The following is a 23,922-nucleotide window of genomic DNA, read 5'->3' on the forward strand; positions in this document are numbered from 1 at the left end:
CTGAAACAGGCCCTTCGGCCCACCGAGTCTGTGCCGAACATCAACCACCCATTTATACTATTCCTACACTAATCCCATATTCCTACCAAACATCCCCACCTGTCCCTATATTTCCGTACCACCTACCTATACTAGTGACAATTTATAATGGCCAATTTACCTATCAACCTGCAAGTCTTTTTGGCTTGTGGGAGGAAACCGGAGCACCCGGAGGAAACCCACGCAGACACAGGGAGAACTTGCAAACTCCACACAGGCAGTACCTGGAATCGAACCTGGGTCCCTGGAGCTGTGAGGCTGCGGTGCTAACCACTGCGCCACAGGGACCTGGAGGAAACCCATACTTCCACAGTTCCCATCCAAAAATCTTCTCCACCCCACCTTCCTGTTCTTTTCCCAGCTCCAATGTCTTATCGAGCCCATAGTCTGTAAGTTTGGAGCTCAGAGCATAGAAAATTATGGAATGAGACGCAGGAGTGTTACATAAGCATAAGCACTGAGCTGCTATCATGAATGTTGATAGCTGTATGTTCTGTTCATTTAATTTTCAATTCAGATCCCTTTTTAGATCCCACTGGCAGTCTCTAGCTGGGTTATGGAACAGCTTTGTATGAGACTTGAGTAAAATACACAGATAATTCTTAACCGCATATGGAGTCATTCAATTTAACCAAATCTAACAGACCCAACAATAAATCTCTTCCATCACCTAAAATTAAGAAAATCCTTTGAAAGGTGTCCTAACAGAATGGCCTCCATACATGGCCCTTAAATTACTTTTTTTTCTTTTGTTGCTCTGTAAATATTTACTTACTGATTTTAAATTTGCATTTTTTAGATGTCCTCATTACAGTGTGAAAGGAATTTCAGGTAGGGTATATAACAGGCAGGTGATCCCTGCCCAAAGTTGAATCCATCCCCATAAGGTAAATCCAGAAGGCCAATGAGGCAATTTTTGATTTCTCACACCCATTGGTTTCTTTGGCGCTGCTACTGACTCAGTGACAATTAGTGTCAAATTATGGGTAATTTCTGTTCCAAGGACTCTTATTTCAAGGGATGTTTTTAAAAAACTGTTGAATATGCATGAAGGCAATCAGAATCTCAGAAGAGACACAGCAGTTGTGGGGAAAACCAAAACTAGGAGCAATAAATATAAGGTAGTCATTAATAAATCCAATAGGGAATTCAGGAGAAAATTCTTTGCCCAAGAGTGGTGAGAATGTAGAAGTTGCTTCTAGATTAAAGGCCGGCTACCTGACCCGAACCTGAAGGGACCGGATGATATGTGTCGGGTTCGGGTCGGGTCGCACTTCCGGGTCCGGCATTCAGGCTCGGGTTGGGTCGGGTCGGACACGCTCTATCACAACCTCAGGTAAGTGGCTCCAATGTTAATATACTTTTTGGACTTGAAAGGTGGTTTTGTTGCAGTTATTTTAAGCTTGTGCAGAGAAGCAACAAAATGAAAAACGGAAGGTAGATTAACTGACGGTTAGGTCGGGTACAGGAAAAAATGGAAGGTCTCGGGCCGGGTTGGGCTTGGGGTTGGATGTGGTTCTGTTAGTCTCAGGTCAGGTTTCATTTGTAGACCCGAGCCGGCCTTTATTCCAGATGGAGTGGTTTAGGTAACAAATGCATTTAAGGTGAAGCCAGATAAGCATATGAGGGGAAAAAAGGAATAAAGGCCTTACTGATGGGGTGAGATGAAGTACAGTAGGAGGAGGCTTGTGTGAAGCATTGAACAGTCGGACAGAATGGCTCTTTGCTGCTATTTCTTTGTAACAAGTTGATATTTTTGGTTGAGACCCTTTGTCAGAACTGATGAAGAAAAGTAGGACTATCCCTTCATTGTACTGGAAATAAAATAAAGAACAGAATAATAGTACAGAAATGCTAACTACTACTTCAAAGTAATGGGTTTAATTGCCTTTGGGGGTAAAAACTGAGTGCGGGATGAAACATGACGGCATCTCGAGGTGGCTGAAAGGTGTGAGACAAAGTGAATAAAACAGCTCATGAATGGGAAGGAAAATCATGGCAGGTGAATGGGAAAAACTGTCGGAGAAATACAAAGAGAACTGAAGTTGTTAAATGCAGTGTTCAGACTAGAAGGACTGGTTCAGAGGAAGAAGATATTCTGAGCTTTGTCAGACAGCAAGGTCAGTGTGAGAATGAGAAGAAACTAAAGGAGTAAACCACAGAAAGGCTGGGTTTGTGCTTGCAAATGGAATGGCAAAATGGATAGCTGATCCACATTTGGCCTCACCAAACTAGGATAGGCTGCAAACATGGATTTTTTTAAAAATGTAAGCAACAATTTGAGTTTAAAGGAAGTATACTTGTTTAGCTCAAGATAATGGTGGAAGAAACAAATGGAGAGTTATTGCACCTGCTGAGCTGTATGGGGAAATGTCTGGGAAAGAGGAGTCTGCAGTATTACTACTAATTTCATATCACAGGAAAAGCTTATAACAGGATGTCTAATTCAGCTATCCATTCAATGGCCTCCTGCAATGCCGAGTGGTGAAATGCAATGCTTCCCGCAACAGATTTTTGGTGAGCAGGTTGATGGTCTGGGAATCATGACCACAATCGTACTTTGGGTTGTCCTCATCTTCCACTTGTGGAGTAGCTAATGGCACCTGTGCATATTTGGTCGAGCATTTTGTCCACTGTCTTCGACGGAGGTCAAAGCTTCTACTGTGCCGGGCGGCACAGTGGCGCAGTGGTTAGCACCGCAGCCTCATAGCTCCAGCGATCCGGGTTAAGTTCTGGGTACTGCTTGTGCGGAGTTTGCAAGTTCTCCCTGTGACCGCGTGGGTTTCTGCCGGGTGCTCCGGTTTCCTCCCACAGCCAAAGACTTGCAGGTTGATAGGTAAATTGGCCATTATAAATTGCCCCTAGTGTAGATAGGTGGTAGGAGAATTGGGGGAAGGTGGGGATGTGGTAGGGAAAATGAGATTAATGTAGGGTTAGTATAAATGGGTGGTTGTTGGTTGGCACAGACTCGACGGGCCTGTTTCAGTGCTGTATCTCTAAATAAATAAAATAAAGCAAAATACTGCAGATACTGGAAATAATCGGCAGGTCTGGCAACATCTGTGGAGAGAGAAACAGAGTTAACGTTTTGAGTAGGATATGACTTCTTCTAGAAAATGTGCTGGGTTTAATGCTGTTCAAAGGGGGGGAGGGGAAGAAAGAACAAAAGGGAAGGTGTGTGATGGGGTAGAGGGTGGGAGATATTAAATGACAAAGATGTCATGGAACAAGAGGCAAAGGGAGTGTAACAGTTGTCATAAAAAGCAAAGCATTTGTCCAGAGAGAGTGTTAATGGCAGAATAATGAACAGCTCTGTCTGAAAGCAAAAACATGATAAACAAGTTTAAACTAGCAAATGGTTTTTAAAAAATCAAAATGGTGGTCATGGTCTGAAATTGTTGGATTCAAAGGTGAGTCCAGAAGGCTGTAAAGTGCCTAATCAGAGGATGAGGTGCTGTTTCTCGAGCTTGCATTGAGCTTCACTGGAACACTGCAGCAGGTCGAGGACAGGGATGTGAGCATGACAGCAAAGTGGTGAATTGAAATGGCAAGCAACCGGAAGCTAGGGGGCATGCTTGTGGACTGACCGGAGGTGCTCCACAAAGCAGTCTCCCCAGTGTAAAGGAGACTGCATTGTGAGCAACGAATACAGTATACTAAATTGAAAGAAGTACAAGTAAATTGCTGTTTCACCTGGAGGAAATGCTTGGGGCCTTGGATGGTGAGGAGAGAGGAGGTAAAAGGGCAGGGGTTACACCACCTGCGATTGCATGGGAAGGTGCTGTGGGCAGGGAACGAATGTCAGGCGTGATTGAGGAGTGGACCAGGGTGTCGCAGAGGGAATGCTCCCTTAGGAATGCTGACAAGGGAGGGGGAAGACGTGTTAAGTGGTGGCATCCTGCTGGATGTGGCAGAAATGGCAGAGGATCATCCTTTGGATATGGAGGCTGATGGGGTGGTAAAAGGAAGACATATCAGCAGCTGTGTTGTGGAAGGTCACATCATCAAATGCAACTGAGACAGAGTAACTGGGAGAATGGAATGGAGTCCTTACAGGATGCAGGGTGTAAGGAAGGGTAGGCAAGGTAACTGTGGGAGTCGGTGGACTTATAATGAATATTAGAAGACAGCCTATCCCCAGAAATGGAGACCGAGAATTTAAGGAAGGGAAGTGTTGGAGATTGACCATTTGAAGGTAAGAGAATGGTGGAAATCGGGAGTAAATTTGAAGTTTTCCAGTTCCAGGTGAGAGCAGGAAACTACACTGATACAGTCATCAATGTACTGGAAAAAGAGTTGGCGGAAGGGGCTGGAATCAGGATTGTTCGACATACCCCACAAAAAGACAGGCATAACTAGGACCCACGCGATTACCCATAGCAATACATTTTATTTGAAGGAAGTGAGTGGAGTTGAAGGAGAAATTGTTCAATGTGAGAACAAGTTCAGCCAGGCAGAGAAGGGTGAAGGTGGATGGGGACTGGTTGAGCCTCTGTTCCAGGAAGAAGCAGAGAGCCCTCAGACCATCCTGGTGAGGGATGGAGGTGTAAAGAGATTGGATGTCCTAAGTATACAGGAGGCTTTTTGGGCTAGGAAACTGGAAATTGTTGAAATGACATAGGGCGTCAGAAGATTCACCCATGGAGGTGGGAAGGGACTGGGCAAGGGGAGAAAAAAATAATCAAGATAGGAAGAAACAAGTTCAGTGGAGCAGAAACAGGCTGAAACAATGGGTCTACCAGGACAGTCCTGTTGGTGGATTTTGGGAAGGAAGTGGAAGTGGGCTGTTCAGGATTGCAGGACTATGAAGTGGGAAGCCATAGAGGGGAGATCTCCAGAAGAGATGAGGTCAGTGACAGTCAAGGAGACAGTGGCTTGAAGTTCGGTGGTGGTGTCATGGTCCGGGGGATGTAGGAACAAGTGTCTGAGAGTTGGAGCTCAGCCTTTGCAAGGCAGCGGTCAGTACGCCAGACAACAACAGCACCACCCTTGTCAGCAGATTGGATCACAATGTTGGGGTCAGAGCTTCCACTGTTGTGTCAGTGATGAGGTGTTGGATTTTTGTGCTGCATGCCCTTCACGATTCCATTCATCTGGATTGTGGGTTGATACCAGTTGCATGACTATTAGCTGCTGTTTCCCACGATGGTTGGCATGATGAAAGCACTTTTGTGGTGGATTTTCCTAGTCATTGTGAATGGTAAGGTCAGGATTGTTCATTTTTTTTCTTCTTTACTCTTTCATGGAGCATGATGTCACGGCAAATGGCAGGTGGGCAGTGTTGGACAGTACCAGGAGCCATTCAGTTGGAGGTGACTTCAGCATCCTTGACACTGTCCTTATGGCAGCGTTTAGCTGCATGTCCACAAGCTTTGTGTGGCATCTGCAGGACCATGAGGCAGAGCAGCATTCTGCAGCAGAGTAGATTAGGGTCACTGTTGCAATATTAACTGTTCTGGTTATGCTATAACGTTCCAGTGGGTTTTCAGGCCAATTTCATCCTGGTTTATACTTTTTGGCTAAGGTTGATGCAACGAAGCCCATAGGTGAAAGTCCTGTCCAGGGTGAGGGCTATGGTAAGTTACCTTCCACAGAAAGACACATCACGTTCTTTCCGGTGACATTGTTGTTCAGATGGAACATCAACATAACTGTCTTCTCTGGATTGAGACAGAGGCACAGGTCTGGAAGTAACATTCCAATAGGTTCAATTTGCTTGTGAGCATCGTACCTTTTTCCTCCAGCATTGATGCCTGCATCAGCAGAGCTATGCCATTTACACAGACAAACTTCCAGGATTTGGTGCAAGGCATGTCCACTGTACAGATGTTGAAAAAGATCGGTGCAAGCACCAACCCTGTGGCAGACCATTCTTGACATCCTGTCGCCAAGATAAATGTGGAACCTACAGTTGCTTGTTGGATGTTGATGAGCTGAAGAATTTTGCAGCATTGAATGATAGTTGAGCAGGCCTTTGCACTAGACAGTATCATATGCCAATGACAAGTCTATGAAGGTAGCTCCAGTCTTCAACTTCTTCTGGAACCCTGCTTCAATTGGTAGTGAGTGCAAGAACCTGGTCAGAGCAGCTTCTTCCTTCTCTGAAGCTTGTCTGCTTATTTGGAAGGATGCCTTCTAAACCCAGTTCTATCCAGTAAAGGATGAGCTGTTTGACCACCGTAGATAGAAGAGCAATGGAATGGTAGCTTTTGGAATCGTTGGCTGTTTTTTTTCTGGTTTTAAGATGGCAATAGTTTTGGAATGATGCCAGATTTATGGGATTATCCAAATGTCTAAATGTTGGAGGCGAGTTTGGCAAGCTTGGCCTAGGAATTGCATTTTAAATGTATCTAATGGATCAGGAGGCTAGTATTCACAAGGGACTAAGCTGGGTCTGCCTTGACTCATTTCTCAGCGGAGAGGTATCCTCCAGGATTCCATCAGTCTGGGTTGGATTTGAGCTCAAGTCCCAAAGATTAGATATTGCTTCAACCCATTGAGCCAACTATTATTTCCCCTTTGCTTCCACCAACGTGCACTTGTTATGATTTCTTTGGAAGGTTCAAAATCTACTTTGAATATATGACTTTACTGAACTGTTAAGCTCTGAGAGGATTGAACCAGAGAAGAAGTCTGTTTTTGCAATGTAACTGGAACTCTCCGGCATCAGTCTGATGCTACAATGTGCAAGAATCCCCCGCTGAACACAATCATCCTACAAATCTCTCAAGCTTCATGTCATCCCTATTTTTCAAATTACTAAATACGTAGTTTACAGCAGCATGTCTTTAAGCTTCACACTGGTTTTATTTTTAATTGTTTCATTCTTGACCTTTGTGTACTTTTCTACTACAAGATATAAAGGATTTGCATTTTTGTGGCATCTACGGGGGCCTCAGGACACCCCCCAAATACTTTACAACCAAGGAATTTAGATATAAAGTGTAATCACTGTTATGTTGGCACGTGTAGTGTGGCGGTACCGCTGAACCAAACTGACAATTAAACTGCAAAGATCATGGGCCTCTATATACTGTACACATCTTTAACAAAAAACCTTGCTCCTAAACAACTAGGTTTCTATTTGTGTCAGATATACATGGATAGTTTGAAAATATTTCTCAGGTAGGAACCATTTAAGAATACTCAAATCATTTTCCAGTCCCTTACAGAAACTTCAGCACTTTTCCAGTTTGAAATGGGTGTGGTTAATTACACAAGGCTAGAAACTAAGGGAAATGGATTGAACTGCAATTACATTTAAGCTCCACGCACTTTAACAAATAAAGTCAAATGCCAATCCAAATATGCCTGGTTTCAAACCTAGACTTGTTTTTCATCAAACGCCTATATATCTGCAAAGCTGTTGCCACAGTTTATTTACTTGCAAAAATTCCATGGACAATCATTGAAGACTTCTTTAAATTTGAAAATGACAAGTTTGTTATTCTCAAAACCCTGTGCAAACAGTGGCATTTACTGGCATTAATAAACCCAGTTGTGAGAGTTCTGTGCATGATCTCACCCACCTAGCCTGTAGGATGCAATCGGATTCCAGTGCAATTATTTCTTTCACTGCTGTTGCTCCCACAGAATGTCGCTGGCTATTTGAATTAGAGATCAACCATTTCATAACCTTTAGAACAGTATTCAATTTCCACCACCTCCTGCAGGATCAGTTCTTTTTGAACAGTGGGATAGATGTGTAAATGAATGAGTTTATGTGGTTTCTGCCTCAAAAATAACAGAACATTTGACAACAGGTTAAATGAGTTAGGCTTAGAGAAGTATAGAGAATCACAGAACAGCTCATTTCAGATTCTCTACATAAATCTAATTGAAATGAAAATCTGCAGTGGTATTTATTATTCTGGTACAGCCATGCTGCTAAAGTCCTCCCTGATCTGCACTGTAAATGTCACTGAAGCGTGTACAGTCAATTCACCTTAAGTGAATGTTTGTTTGTTTCGGAGGAAGCGTTACACTATACAAAATTATAATTCTCCTGCATAAATTGGATTCAGTCCCTCTAATGTAAATTGTGTGCTGTCTGCTCAAATTACACAGATTCATTTGACTGTGTTTTTGCTGCCCAAATTACATCCTTTCAGATCGCATCCTTTTCATATCCATCTTGGCCTGCTGTAATAATTATCATTAGGATTTCTTAGATTTTTAATAACTGATTTTAGAGTTTGTTTCCAGTTAAATACATAGCTAATCTCTATTATTTTGATCAAAGTATAGTATTCTGATTAACATTACAAGGCAAAGTTCAAAAATAATACAGAACTCCCATTCCATGTACGATCCGCTAGTTATGTGAATTCTTAAAAGGGCTATATATAACATGGGCTCACCCAATTTTTGGCTCACTTTTCCAAAAGACACCAAAATACAGCAGGCATCTAGAACTTCGTCTTGAAGAACTTCTGTCGGTTCTATTTTTTTTCGTTATACTCAAGTATTTCATAATTGTGGTTCAGTTGCAGAATGGCTACTTCCTTAGTTATGAAAGTCACGATATATACATTAGTTCTAAAGGTAAACCTTCCTCTTAATCCAGTTACTTGGCATGCCAATTTCAAATGTAAAAGATCTGTTGAAAGCAACTGCCCCATTTGTTTTCTGACTGAAACCCTGAATTGTACAGGTGGTCACCATAATTTGGCTTTGGCTGACCGTTAACACCTCAATGAATTATCACCACATGTATCCCTACCCCATGTCCTTTATCTGTCTGCCTGTTTGTCTTCTGTTCAGGTTTTCCCATACATAGTCTCACCACCTGAATTTAGGAAAAGACCAGGTGGAGGCTAATCTGAGACTTAATGTTCTCGAATTAAGTTATGTCCCTTCGTCTTGAACCCTTTGTCAATGTTTCAAAAAAACGCTATCGAGCTGATTTGATTCCTTTCATAATGTTGAAAATTGCAGAATATACAACGCATCTATGGTGTCTTTTTAACAAAAGGAAATACACAACTTTCTCAAATAAAAGCAAAATACTGCGGATGCTGGAAATCTGAAACAAAAACAAGAAATGCTGGAATCATTCAGCAGGTCTGGCAGCTTTCTCATGTAGGTGGTAAAGAATTTGCCATCCAACTGGATACCTGAAAGTTCTACCGTTTCCTGACATTGATCCAGTACTGTTTGAAGAAAATACCAACATGTTTGAATCAGGTTGCTAAATAGTTCTCCTCAGTCTCTGTGTCCTAGTTGTATGACTGGAGAGGAATTGAAGCTAATCCCATTGTGTTCACAAGTTCATTTTAATCTGCCACCATATATTTCACACAAACTTATTACCCAACCTCGGCCCTTATACCATCAAAAATTTCTGATTGTTGACAATGCCAACAAATGGTGAGTCAATACTACACATTATTATCTGTATTATGTAAAATAGCACATGCATAGTCTATTTTAAAGTTTTACCTTTGGCCAAAGGTAATTAACATGTTTTACTACAACGATGCACTAATTACAAAATGAAACCTCTCTGTTTCACGAGGGATTGGAAATATAGGAGAAATTAGGGGTAAAGAAGTTTGGGGAGATGACCAAAGGCATTTTTTAAAATGTGAGCATCACTTGTAAGGTCAGCATTCATTGCCCATCCCTAATTGCCCTTGAGAGGGTGGTGATGAGCTGCCTTCTTGAACCGTTGCAGTCCATGTGGTGTAGGTACACCCACGGTGCTGTTAGGAAATGAGTTCCACGTTTTTGACCCTTCCAAGTCGAGATGGTGTGTGGTTTGAAGGGGAGCTTGCAGGTGGTGGTGTTCCCATGCGCCTACTGGCCTTGTTCTTCTCAATATTAGAGGTCGCAGGTTTGTAACGTGCTGTCAAAGAAAGCTTGGCAAGTTTCTGCAGTGTATCTTGTAGATGATGCACACTGCTGCCACTGTCTTTTTAACAGAAAAGGAAATAAACAACTTTCTCATGTAGGTGGTAAAGAATTTGCCATCCAACTGGATACCCAAAAGTTCTACTGTTTCCTGACATTGATCCAGTACTGTTTGAAAGGAGTGAATGTTTGAGGTGTCAGTCAAGCAAGCTGCTTTGTCCTGGATGATGTCCAGCTTCTTGTTGGAGCTGCAGTCATCCAGGCATGTGAAGAGTATTCCATCACACTCCTGTCTTGAGCCTTGTAAATAGTGGCCAGGCTTTGGAGTGGGTTTTTTGCTGCAGAATTCCAAGCCTCTGACCTGCTTTTGTAGCCACAGTATATATATATATATATATATATATATATATATGGCTGGTCCAGTTAAGTTTATGGTCAATGGTAACCCCCAGGGTGTTGATGGGCAAAGAGATGAGTTTTGAGGAAGTAAAAGTGGATCAATAAAAGAGGTAGAGCAATACCAGGAGATATCAAATGAGAAGGAAGCGAGGTTCAGGTCAACAGTGATAGCCAACATGTATGTACAGCTGGACACACAAGTAGTTTTGAGTTATATGTACAAACTGTACTTGCAAATTTCCCTGCCCTGCCTCCCAAACTTACTGACAACTGGGTGTTGTTGTTATTTCATTTTTTTTTTTAATGAATCGAATCCCGGGATTCAGGTATAGCTTACAGCACTCTGTTGGTGGCTGCAATGTCCATATTCCTCAGGAAAACAATGAGAGTTTGAACTCCAAAATTTAATTCATAACAAAACAGATTAAACAGTATGAATATTTTATGTTTTATTCAATTCCCCTCTTGCCTCAAGAGGCACATGGCTGCTTTCACAACTCTAGGCTGGTTACTCGAGAACTTTGAGAAGCTCTTGACTCGTAACAACCAGAGCTGCATGGAAGAAGGTGACTGCTTACAAACTAGTGTAATCAGCAGATCTGCTCTGCTATCAATTGCTGAGACAACTTACACATTCTGATGGAATCATGTACTGACACTGCAAGTGGCTTAAAGTAACTATCAGAGTATCAATAACTGCCTCAAAGCAATCGATCATTGTGGTTTCAGGGGAAGAGGCCAGGGCAGCTGATTCATACAATTGTTGTCCTTTTGTACTTTTAGGGTGCCTTAGCATGTTGTCTGCAAAAACTCTTAGAATTAAGGTGACATCTTACTTTTCTTTCTGGCAGTGTTGTGATCTCTGAATCTTGGTTCTCTGATGTTTTGACGTTGCTATTCCCTGCCTCTTGTCTAAATATTGGGATTGATCATCCTGATTCTTTGATGTGACGATGACATCTGTGTGCCACAGCATAGTTGGTGGTTGTCAAAAGATTTTTCATATAGATAGGAATATCTTTGATCGTGCATTAACTGGAGTTTTTTTAAAAATAAAAGCTTTAGACATTGAAATGTCTTGGCTTCCAATTCTGACTAATAGGATGACATTCTCTCTCCCTCTTTGCTGCATGCTCCCATGTGCAATTAATTTAGGCAGTCTCAGTCTATTTCATTATGCATGTGGTTCTACATCACAAATGTGCTCGCAATTTGGTACTCCAATTTAGAGACCATAGGGTGGTTGGTGCGGGAACTGGAAAATATTTATGTTGGTGCAGTAGCGAATAAGGCACATGGAGGAGGGGTGACTTATTCTATGCATTATGTGTCATGGTTTTGTCCCACTGAGTTCAAAAAGGAAATCTTCCCCTCCCCACCATCGTTGGGAGAAGCTGAAAGGAATTTGACTCAGCAACTGGCTATGTTTTAGCTGTCCAGGGAGTGCTTGCTGAAACTGCATGAAAAAAGTGGTATTCTCAACACTGCGGTGAGTCATCTTGAAGAGCAAAACAAAAAGCACTGGAAATATAAAGTTAGACCAACATGTTTCTCCAAAAGCTTAAGTTTTATGGTTGCAATATTGAGAACAACCCCATGTACAAGTCCTCTGGCTTAACTTTTGCAGTTTCTGTTTTATTAGAAAAAAATCCATTACTTGCTTCTGGTGTAGGCACACAGTCACATTTGCAGTTCATTTCTGTTGCAGTAATAGGGTTTACAGTATGCTGCATGTTCAACATTTTGTATTCTCTAGAGTACTATTCTGTGCTCTTTTTACCAGTACTTTTATCTCCTTGATTTTTAAATTGATTCATTCTAATGAAAGTACTTCTTCCTGGTTTGTATTAATGCTGTCTAGGCTTTACTGTTTGAAATTATTTCCTCCTTTCTTACCTGAAAACTTATTTGGTGTCGGTTTTTTTGTTTTTCACCTTTGGGAACTTCTAGCCATTTGAACTGTTGTCAGCTAAGATTAAATGTCATTGGTTATGTTACTGGACTAGTAATGCAGAGGTCTGAACTATAATAGGCTAGACAATGAAAGTTCACATCTCACCAGGGCAATTTGGGAATTTGAATTCAGTTTAAAAACAAAATTGGAATTAATAAGCAATAAATGCCAGCCTACCAGTGAAGCCCTCATCCTCAAAGTGGATTTTTTAAAAAAGCGACTATCAACTTGTAGAACTTTCATCTCTGGATCAAAACATTGTGGTTTTTATCCATGCCAGAGTTTGAACTCCAAACTGACACTCCAGTGTATTCCTGTGGAGTGCAGCTTTGGTGGAGGGGCTGTCCTTTTGGGTGAGATGATAAACTGAGATTCTGTCTGTGTTGTTCATGGGGGACATCAAGGATTTCGCAGCACTATTGTTCCTGTCACCCATATTCTTTAGCCAAAGGAAATAGATTAACTTGCTATTCATCTGAGTGCTGTTTGTGGGACATTGTGGGAACAATGGCTGCCACACATGTCTAACAGTCACTGCTCTTCCAAAAACAATTACTGGAGTGAAGCACTTTGATGTGATAAAGCACTATATAAATGCAAATATCATTATCCTTATGGCCATTATTGTGGAATTTTATCATCCTGGACAGGCTGCTTCATGGGTGTGTCTCTGGGTTTGTTATAGAAGCCAAAGTGATGATCTGAGCAAAATGAATTTCCACCTGCCACTGCCCATGAGTTGATCCTCTCCCAAATTGTGGCGATGGGGTGATTTAAATAGTTGGACGGCACAACAGAGGCACCTGCCCTGACTGCTTGGTGGGAAATCTGAGCGACCAAGTTATTTCTTGTTTGGCGGGGTTAATGGGTAAATTCCTGAGGCAGCCAGGAATATCTAAGACACTTCTCCAAAAGCAGCTGACTTAGGAAAGGCAGGCGGAGGATCCATCTCCTTCCCCTGATTGCAGTTTGGACCACATTAAGTAATGAGTGAAATCTTGCTAGGTGCAGGTTCCACCTCAAATTCCTGCTCTCCCTGTGAGTGATGTGCCTGTTTTGCACACTTCTCGCCCCAGGAATCTTGCCCCATTATTATAATGAGGGTGAATGCTGGCACGAATAAATAATTGTATCATCTAGAAATAATTTACTCAGCATTCTTGGCTATGATCAGGTTGAGGGAACCAAAAACAGAATAACAAAATGCACAGCCATTCGTGAAAAATGCTCTCACTTGTTAATTAAATGTAAATTGCACGAATTACTTCATTCTGGAATTTGTAATTGTATCAGCTACATCTTGGACGATTTACAAATAATTTAACGGGCATCATCTGAAAATCGTTTGCAAGGGTAATTTAAAAGAACTACAGATCCCATCATAATACCCAGATGTTAGCAGCTTTATTGTACATGTGTTTTGCTCCACTGTAAATGCACATGTATCCCTCAGACAAGCTTGCCCTGTATTTAAGGGGACAGATGAGATGCTTTAGTGCAGAATCCAACTTTTACATTGGATTTAGTGATGCATTAAATTTCAAGGAGAATGTTTCATGTACTGTGGATATAATTTCAGTTGCTACTATTTTATTTAATCTCCATTATTGACAAATTTGTTTTCCTTCACATAGGAGAAGACTGACCTGTTTTTCTCCTTTTTCTTTATATAAAAAAAAATGATTATGGATATCTTTTGGGGAGATGGCTCAAGTTTTTCTAAGTTCAGGTTTTTTGCACTTTTGCTGCCACTCCAATTATGAATGTGTAATTGGCTGACTTTATTGTTTTAATACAAACATGTGACATATTACTGAGAGAAGATTCTGTTCAGTAGATATAAGGGTGCTTGCTCCAACAATGCTAGCATGTTTAATGAGATTTAAATAGCCCCTAATTGTCTTGAATAATTGATATCAATATGACATACTTTAATAATTAATGTCGATGTTTGAGTCAGAACATTATTCTCCTATAATTGAAAAGAAAAAAATCTGCAACTGCTGGAAATCTAAAAAAACAAATAGAAGCTGATAGTCAAACACAATCAAGGTCTCCATCTGAAATGCTAATCAATCTTTTCTTTTCAGATGCTAACAAAATTAATGGAACACTTTGTTTTAGTATGATTTTGATTCGTAGATTTTGTTCAGTTCATATTGATTTTTGGGATAAACCGAGCTATAGATTTGAGTCCAAATATTTTCACTAGGTTAGTTTCGTGCAGATTTCTTGTAGACAGGAACTCTTGTCTAATACAAACAGTACTGCTTTGTGTTAAAGGGTTTACTCTCACCTGCTGTAGCTGCATCACCACCATAAGTTTAGATATGTTATTTTACAAGTGAGTAATTGTTGAAACATTTTTGTCCAAGTTGAGGGGAGCGCTGTACGAGAGGGAGCCAAAATGTTCTGTGTGCTATTTAGATTTGAAGTCTTGTGAGCACCGTCTTAAAGCAAGCAGCTAAGTTTGAGAGTGTGATCTGAAAATGTGTAGAGATATAGTCACAATTGATCACATTGAATTAACCAACAATTATTCATGTTCATGAACATCATCAGCTGTTGAATATGTATAGACAATGTGTGTGATCCTCAAACCTTTCCATCTCCATCAGAACTTCTCTTTTTTTCTCTTGAGCTGATTCCACAATCCCAGTATGAAGTGGCAATCACAGAGCGCACATTGTAGGAAATTGCAGTGATTTTCTGTCCATTATATGTTCTCAATTTCCTGTGAAGTGTCTGCCCCTGTGACTGTTATTGTCCTTTTTGTACTTGGTTTATAGGCAACCATGTCATTGTGTTTGTTTGGTTCAAGGCAGTTCAGGTGGAATCTTACCACCTTAGTCCCTGCAGGAATGGAGGGACCATTTTCGGGTCTGGAACCCGAATCTCTGCGCAGCTTGCCTGTCAGTTGCTCCTTACCAAAGCCCACATCCAGGCTCCCTGACTAATTATGGAGGGTGGAGGGATGACATGTCCATTCTGTCAAAGGAAAGATTCCTAATTAAAAGGACTATGGCATGGAAGCAACCACAGCAATGGAGAGGAGACATAGGAAGGCTGCTCCCCAGGGTTTCACACTCTTACCAGGAGGTCCTACTGTGGGATTTCAGGTGCTAATGTGGACAGGAGGAAGGGGATGGTGTGGATGGAAGTGGCTGAGGAAGTCAGTAGCAGAAGTGTGGTCCCTCTAGCCTGGAGACATTGCAGCAAGAGGATTCAGGTTCTGGGGAGGAAATGACAAGTGAGTGGCATAATACTTTCAGGTGCCAAGCCCCAGACTCTGACTTTGCCAACATTCTACTGGAGAGTATGCCTCCAGTCAACACGCTTTGCAATTCCACGCATTTCTCTCTCTCCAGGCACCTCATCCCCACCTGAGCAGCACACACACCCACCCTCAGCCTCTTGCACCCATGCCTCACAGTCACTCTCCACAAATGGTGTCCCCTCCTCCTCCTCCACACAAGCCATTCACACCTCTTCTTTCTCCCCTGCAGGAGAAGGGTGTACACAACTTGACGAAAGGCAGAGACAGGGAGGGAGGTGGCCCTCCAGTGACAGACACTTTGTTGGCTACAAGCAATACACGCCCACCTACTCCGTTGGGAAGGAGGTCTTGTTCCAGGAGGTGACAGATGCCAGCAGCGACCTACTGTGAGAGCCTGAGGCACTGGTGTTCAGACATGTGGAGAGCTGATCCTCTTCCTGTAGACCCTGTGTTGGGGGTCTCGCCTTCTTCCAGCTGGATCTCATTGTCCATCCCATCTGCCTCATGGAAGGGTATGCAGGTAAGGAAAAGGCAGCTGTGTTGTTCCTGCTGCTGGAGTTGTGCCTCTGCTTTTGACCATCTGTGGAGGGTAGAAGGTGGAGCTGCATAAGCTGCTCCCATACTGTGGTGAAGGCTGATAGCAGGGAAGTGCAACTGAAGATGGGTGAAGTGCTTTCTAAGCAATTGCCAATCACCTGTTAAGCAGTGATATCACTTTCCTAAGCGATGAAGTGCTTTGAACAGCAGTCTCGTGATGGCCATGGCTGGAGCTCTTCAGTGTAACTGACCAAAGTCTTCCCAGTTTGTCAGTTTCACTGAAGAAGCTCTTCCCACAGTGCATTCACCTCAGTGACCCTGGCGAGATGCAGACAGATTGGGAAATTGATCTTCTGGCTAAGAAATCCAGGATTCAGGGCTCATCAGCTCATAATTATCTTCTCAACAAGCATATTAATTGCTTATCCAACAGATTCAAAAGGGTTCCCCGCTCCTTCAATGCTGGCCCACAGAAAGCCAGAAGAGGGCAGAAACACATCGGGATTCCAACCTGATGTCAATTTTCAGGACTTTCCCACACAGTTCTCCCCTGAAACCATCTGCAACCACCTGGGAAAATTCTACCCTTTATGTCTAAATCGGATCACCCACCACAACTGAAGGTTTAGCTCATGAATGAATGAATGATAGCTGCAATATGTTCTGAGAAAATGAAGAAGGGAATAGCATCCTAATGGTTATCTTCATAACCATTAATTGGAATATGTTCTCTCGGCTTCTTATTAGGTGGTATATTGCGTGCCTGTCATTAGCAAGAGTTCTGAAAATATTGCAGAATTATGAGCAAACATCTATTTGATTTACTTAGGACATGGAAGATATATAGTCATGAGGTCTCAGGAGTTTAATTATCCTGTGTTTGCTTAAATCAGCCATAATGAGAAGTTCCAAGTTCTCACATGAATGAGTTAGTAAGATCCACAATACACTCTCTTTGGCAATTATGTCAATACAAAATTGCAAATGATTTAGGAAATCTAATTTGGATCATCATTCAGTGCCACAAAAAGCCAGTGCTCTGGGAATAGTCTTCAAACTGAATATTATTCTGCATGATTGCAGAAAGCGTTTTTTAACCCACATGACTCAGTAAAGACAATGAGGGAAATTTTCTCAACGCCTTTTCTGTTTGATTATGCAAGTCATGGAGGACCAGGTTGAATATTGATATCTCACCCACCATGTTCGGGTGTGACTTCATGCCTCAGTCCAGGAATCCCGCTGATGGATAAGGGAAGTAGACAGTTACAGCACGGATGTGTAAACTGAAGGAGATTCTAAGAATCAATGATTTCCTGCATCACTGCTTATCGTGTTCTGCTCTGTCCTGCTAAGGAAAAAATACGCCTGCAGTGTTTGATTGATCAGGGTTTGATTGTATCAGTCTGTCCACTATCAGTGTTTGCTGTTTGATTACTTAAGCCTCCGGGTAGAGCTGCAGAGTGAAAGTGAAACTAAGAGACTGCTGGAAGCTTCCACAGAATACTGGCTGCTCTCAAAACATGTACTGAAATTCTGTAAGAACCATTAAGTTAATGTGTTGAAAATAAACCAGTTGGTTATTTAACACAAGTGTGACATCTGCATTGCCCTGAGTTAAATCAGATATTACAAACTAAGCCCAGTAACCTAGCGTAAACATGACAATGCTTACTTTAAAGCGAATAGCGTCTTGAATGAAGTTTTTACTTAAGTAGCTTGTGGTGTCTTTCAGTTTAGCATTTGTGTATCCTTATCATCATACCAGTTCTTAAACTGGAAAATCAGAAGAAGGTGCCATTTATTGCCAACACATCCTGATTTTTTTTTATTTCTTAAAAGAACAAAGTGAAGTCCCAAGGCCTTCAATGCAGGATACCACCAAGGTTAAAATGAGTAAAAGTGATGATGAGCTAAATCAGTAACTAAAGTAAGATGATGCCAAGGTTCACAGCTGAAATGTTAGAAGAGGAAGAAAGACTGTGGAAGGTAAGGAAGTTCTCAGTTTTGAAACCGTGAGAGAGAATTAGCGAGACTGCATGATTAATCTTGACTTAAACACAATGGGGATGCAGCCTGGAAGAGCATGCTAGATGATATATTTGAGGATTAGACAGAACGAGAGGGAAGTTCATAGTGGTGTTAACTGTAATAGTATTTGTGAGTATAGATAGTCCAGAAAGGCTGCAACCAAAGCAGAGAAGTTGAAGGGACGAAGTGAGAGGGATTGTCTATCGAGCAACATGATTTTTCTTGTTGACAGGCTATCCAAATATAGCAGTAGTCAAGTCTTGGACAGGCTTAAGCTTTACATAGAATTACAGTTTGCTGAGTGAACCGAGTGTTTGTGGAACAGGAAGCCAAGTTGCTTGGAGGCTGCTTTAGGGATAGAGTTACCACTTACTTAGAATCCTGGAGACCAAATAACCCTAGGAAATCAGCCAGCATCAATATTAACAAAAAATCCTGTGAAGTAAAAACATTAGCAAATTATAGCTTGTTGTAGACATCATGAATACTGGAACCATTTAACCATTTTTGGTAAGCCAAGTTTTTTTGTGTGGTGCACAAAATTAATGGGTTTTTCCCCTTGTGGGAGAGTTGATTATTCAGCTCAGTGCTATGATCAGGTGAGTAGGGATCACAAAGGCTCCCCTCTTGTCCTTCTACTTGTTTGACCGCAACAGGGTTTAATCCTTTTTAAACACTGGATGTGCTTACTACTTCAGTGAGTGTTTTACCTTTTACCTATGGTGTGATTGTTAAAGAACCAATCAGACAGGTTTTCTTTGAGTTTAAACAAGAAAGAGGTGAATTTATTCTACTAAAAAAAATCTCAACTCAATCCAGATAAAATAATAAAACTACACTCAACTTTCACTCACTCACTCACTCACTCACTCACTCACTCACTCACTCTCACACACATCACACACGCACACGAGAATCACACACATAAACAGGTTACAGAGTGATGAGGAATTGTTGGGTTGGATTAGAGTCTAGAACAAATACAAATAATATACAGTCTATGGGCCCTGGTAATTCCATTGTCTTCTGGCTGAACTTGTGATCTTGAAGTCTCTGGCTGGTAGAAGTGCACTTTGTGACTGGTCCACATGGTTCAGAATTTGCTTGGAAACAGAGTTGTGCATGACTTTCTTCCCCGGGGTCTCTGTCTATACCAGTGGTAGACTTGGATATTCCACTGGTTTCAAAACTTACAGTACATCTGGAGAAAAAGAGAGGGGGGGGGGCACAGTCCCTCTGGGATCTTTTCTGGTTAACACTCAAAGCTTGTTTCCTTCAATGTCTCAGTACTTGTCCTCTTGCAAAAGACTGCTAGTTTTTCACAGATGGGTAGATGGTCACATGATTGTGACCATGAGTGTCCTCATTTGCAATTTAATTAGATTCAAGTCTAGGAATTCTCGATCTCTCTCTTGGGTCTTGTTGAAACAATGTTCATCTCCAGGAGGTACGTTTCCACTGTTAATGTTCCAAGATGGCTTTGAATGTTTTTCCATTAGAAGTGAAGCTGTTAGTTGATTCCAAATTCATGAGGCATTGTTCTCGTGGTGGCTAGCTCAGACGTCCATCTCTCCTTTGATACCTTGATGTGCAAAGTATTCAGATGCAAATTGCAGTGGCCATCTTGGCTGCCAGCCTTTTGAAAAGTTAAATGTAGGATCCCAGCTTTCCTTTTTAAAAGTTTTTCAACCAGACAGGTAGGTTTCCAATCGATGAATTAAAAATCCTCATTTGGCATAGCACGTTTTCTTGACATCTGTAATAGTAAATTAGCTTTGATGTGTGACCATGTGTTTTTAACAAATGGGACTGAATTTTTAGGTCGGCGGGGGTGGGGGTGGGGACGACGAAATTATCAGCGCCAGCTGGCATGCCGTTTTTCCGATGCCGTTCCTGGCAGTGGCAAGTTTCACTGGGGCACGGTGGGTGGCCCTAAGATCCTGCCCGATCTATTAAGCACGTCAATTAAGATTATGTGAAGAGCTCATTGAGGGGCATAAGGGTCACTGACCCGAAACGTTAACTCTGCTTCTCTTTCCACAGATGCTGCCAGACCTGCTGAGTGGTTCCAGCATTTCTTGTTTTTATATCATTGAGGGGCATGTTCAGCTTTTGATGGGGGTGCACAGGCTCCATGCACTGTCTGGGACAGACCAGGTGCTTGGAGGTGGACAAACAGCAGGGAGCCAGTCTTCGCCGGCCCAGGGAATTCAGTGGGCTCATGAAAGGGTGAATGGTGCAGATGGGGATTCTGGACTCTGCCATTGGCACACAAGTGATCACCTGGTCAGCGCAGGTTGTCGGGAGAGTGGTTAGTAAGCACTTGAGCAGTGCAGGGGGTCATTGACCCGCTGGCATCACGAGGCCATGAATAGGGGGCAAGGCTGCCAAGCACAATTGGGGGATCCCCTGAGCACAAGGAAGGCAGCATGGCCTGTGCCTCTCCCTCTCCTGAACCATCTTTCCTACAGCAGGTAATGCAATGAAATGGCAGTCACAGTAATGACTGCCATGATCTGCTTAAATTGGGCCCTCACTTGCACAGTGCGGCCTCTTTCCTGCCCCTACGGCTGCTAATTAGCTGCCAAACCCATCTCCAAGCCAATTAAGGGGGTGCCCCTGTGATAATTGTGACCGGTGATTGTTTTCCACTGGGGGTGGGTTTGGGATGCAGAAACAGTCCCGATGTACATTTCCTGCCCTGAAAGCAATATCTAGCCCATGGTTTTCAATTTAGGCACAAGTTATTGTAAAGTGTATACAATCGTCAGCAATTTTAATTTTTATTCAATTTTTCTCTGACTTATTAAACATAATTGAAAAGGGAGACAGCAAATAACCCTGTAGAGCAATAATTGTACAAAGGATTTGAAAGAAACAAATTACAAAAGTACAACTAGCTCAAACCGCGATGGTAAAGCCCCTGCAACTACATTTTTCACCTTGAATTCTGAGTTACCAATCTCGTATTACAAGCATGGATTGTGATATTTCAACTTTTAAGTTTAACACCTCTTGGGGCTGTGAACTGACATCATGCCATTCAGCAATCACTGAATATTCCTGGATTTTGTGATAAAAGCAGAACCTCTAAAACAGGATGACTGCATTTTTATTGGAGGATCCATGAAAAGTGCACAACTCAATGAAAATTCTCCTGCTGTATCCCCCCCAATTCTCCTTCCCACTCTTCCAACTCCTATATGATGCTAATCTTAATTTTTCTCCAGGATTCCAACTCTACTGCATGCTGTGGGCTATTCCTCAATTTGCAACCTATCCATAGCTTACAAAAGGCTATTAGGCTTGCATTACAGATAAGATTAAATGCAGATTCTGTTTATAGTGAACACGTTGAAGTTCCCCAAATATAGTTGCCTGGATGTTCCAACTATATCCCGCTGTTTTTTTGGCTTGACGAGACCAGAAAACTGCACAGACTTGCTCTGCTGTGTATCCATTTCCCGACACACTGTCTGAACAGCAGACCCATTGTCCAATAGCATAACATGTATCCACCTATGCAAACAAAATAGAGAAACACTGTACTTCTCATCATTTACTTTGATTAAATGCTGGAAGCCAGGGCTGCCTGCTGGTTGTCATTGTCCTGCATTTAAAGGTTAGCTGAGAGATAAAAAGGATGGTGCTGGCAGTGAGATCCTATGTTATGGTTCTTCAAGCATTGCCATGCACAGGCCCAAGAAGAAAGGAGGTAATTTTGGAAGATTTTTTAAAAAGTTTTTGTTCCAATAATCTAAGGCTAATAGCATCCCACAAAGTGGAAAGCCGCCATGGCCTAATGTTACCACTTTCTACTCCAACTCTGGGATTCCCCACAGAGATTACAGGGTCAGCTGACCCTGAAGAACCGGTCCATGGCATGCAGAAGTTTGCACCATGCTGGATTTTCTATGACAATAAAGAGGATATACTTCCTAGGGATCTCTTGTGAAGAACGAATCAGCGTTGTTGATGTGCTGCAGTTTCTCAAATTTGACCCAACCATATTTTTCCTTATTTCTGCTGCTCTTTCTAGTATAATCCACAATATTACGACTTCCTTGTCTGCTGACTGGCATGGACTATATGTTCTTTGATTTTTTAAAAATAAAGTCATTCCTGGGACATGTGCATTTCTGGCAAGACTGACATTTGTCACTCATCCGAAGTTACCCAGAGAGGAGGATGATGGGTTGCATTCCTATTGTCTTTCAAATTCTGTATTGAAATCGTCTCTTTTTAGACCAAATTACATCTAGGGATTCTCTGGGTTTCATTCTGGTCAGAATGACAGTACATTTCCAATATTAAATTCATGCAGAAATTTAGGATAAAGCTACTGAAGTGCTAAACTCATTGCTTGGATAAAGCTTTTTATGTTGTATTTCCTCAATAAATGCAAACCATACTGAAAGTTAAGCAATCTTGACTGGCTTCTTGCCCTTGGATTCTGATGATTTGAACTTAAAATGAGTTGATATGGTCACAAACATCTTTGCTGTATGATTCAAACAATAAGCTGGTCTTTAGTTTTTTAATTAATACCATGTAAAAAGGAAATAATTCTACTTGCAGTACTATTTGTTAAGCTATTAATAAACATTATGAACAGTAAGTATCCCAAAATTGAATCCTTGGACTGCTCCACTGATTATAATGGCCCAATTAGAGCAAGATAGATTGCTACATGCCAACAGATCATTCCAACTGTACTTTCTGTTGACTATCCCTAGTACGGCAATAGAATGTTAGCTTGGATAATTGCCCAGTTAGTTATTACCTGTCCAATTAAAGATTGAGTTTGCGGTTTTATATTGGATGCACGTGGTTCATGCACTTTAACTCTCATACTCCTAAGAAGAACCTTCTTAAATGACTTCCAAAAGAGGCATAAAGGGAGGTGAAAAAACACCATTGTATTCTCATTTACCGACTCCATTATATCCACAAAGAATTCCAATAGATTTGTTAGCTATGACCTAAGACTCATACCCATCTTTGGTTTATTGGCTTTACTCTCACCGGATGCTCTTGAATTGTTTCATTCTCTCAAATTTCAGAATCGTTCCACTCTAAATATCCAGTTAGTAGGTATTTATTTCCCAGTACTGTGCTGCTGACTTTAAATCAGAATTACACTTTAGGAAGGATGTCAGGGTCCTTGAGAGGGTGCAGAAGAGATGTACCAGAATGGTTCCAGGGATGGGGGATTTCAGTTACAAAGTTAGTTTGGAAAAGCTGGGATTGTTCTCTTTTTTAGAACAAAGGAGATTGAGGGGAGACTTAATAAAGGTGTGCAAGATTATGACAGGCTAAGATACGTTAGACAAGGAAAAACTGTTCCCATTAATTAATGGTTACAAGGACTAGGCAACACTGATTGACGGTTTTGGGCAAGAGATGCAGGGGGATATGAGGAAGACTTTTTTTACACAGCTGGTGGTAATGACATGGAACTCACTGCCCACAAGAGTGGTGGAAGCGGAGACAATCAATGACTTCAAGGGGTAATTGGATGGCCACACGAAGGAAAAAGACTTGCAAAGCTACAGGAATCGAGCGGGGGCATGGGATTGATTGGATAGCTCTGTGGAGAGCTGACACAGACTTGATGGACCGAATGGCCTCCATCTGTGCCGTAAGTGACTCTGTCATCTGCTATCTATCTTTCAGTTCTCTAGTACCACTCCTGTGTTCAACGTGCAGAACTTCCCCTGCCAGTGTTCCTTCCAGCAGCCTCATTAATCATGCTATTCTCAGATTAGGTCCATCTGCTGCTTTATGAATATGTAAAAAGGTAGAAAAGAGCAGCCAAGAGAAAGCATAAAAA

General features: G+C 41.8%; 1 protein-coding gene across 4 annotated transcripts in view; it reads left to right on the plus strand.

The window, feature by feature from the left end:
- Positions 1-23,922, plus strand: part of LOC137347161 (hippocalcin-like protein 1) — a 132,800-nt gene that overhangs the window by 42,186 nt on the left and 66,692 nt on the right. Inside the window, exon 3 of one of the 4 annotated variants that reach the window (XM_068011326.1) lies at positions 15,751-16,041. The exons of the other annotated variants lie outside the window; for them this stretch is intronic. The gene's annotated coding sequence lies outside the window, so the exon portion shown is untranslated. The remainder of the gene's footprint in view (positions 1-15,750; positions 16,042-23,922) is intronic. 4 annotated transcript variants of the gene reach the window in all.

The sequence above is a fragment of the Heterodontus francisci genome, chromosome 31 (genome assembly GCF_036365525.1).
Source record: "Heterodontus francisci isolate sHetFra1 chromosome 31, sHetFra1.hap1, whole genome shotgun sequence".
Lineage (NCBI taxonomy): Eukaryota > Metazoa > Chordata > Chondrichthyes > Heterodontiformes > Heterodontidae > Heterodontus > Heterodontus francisci.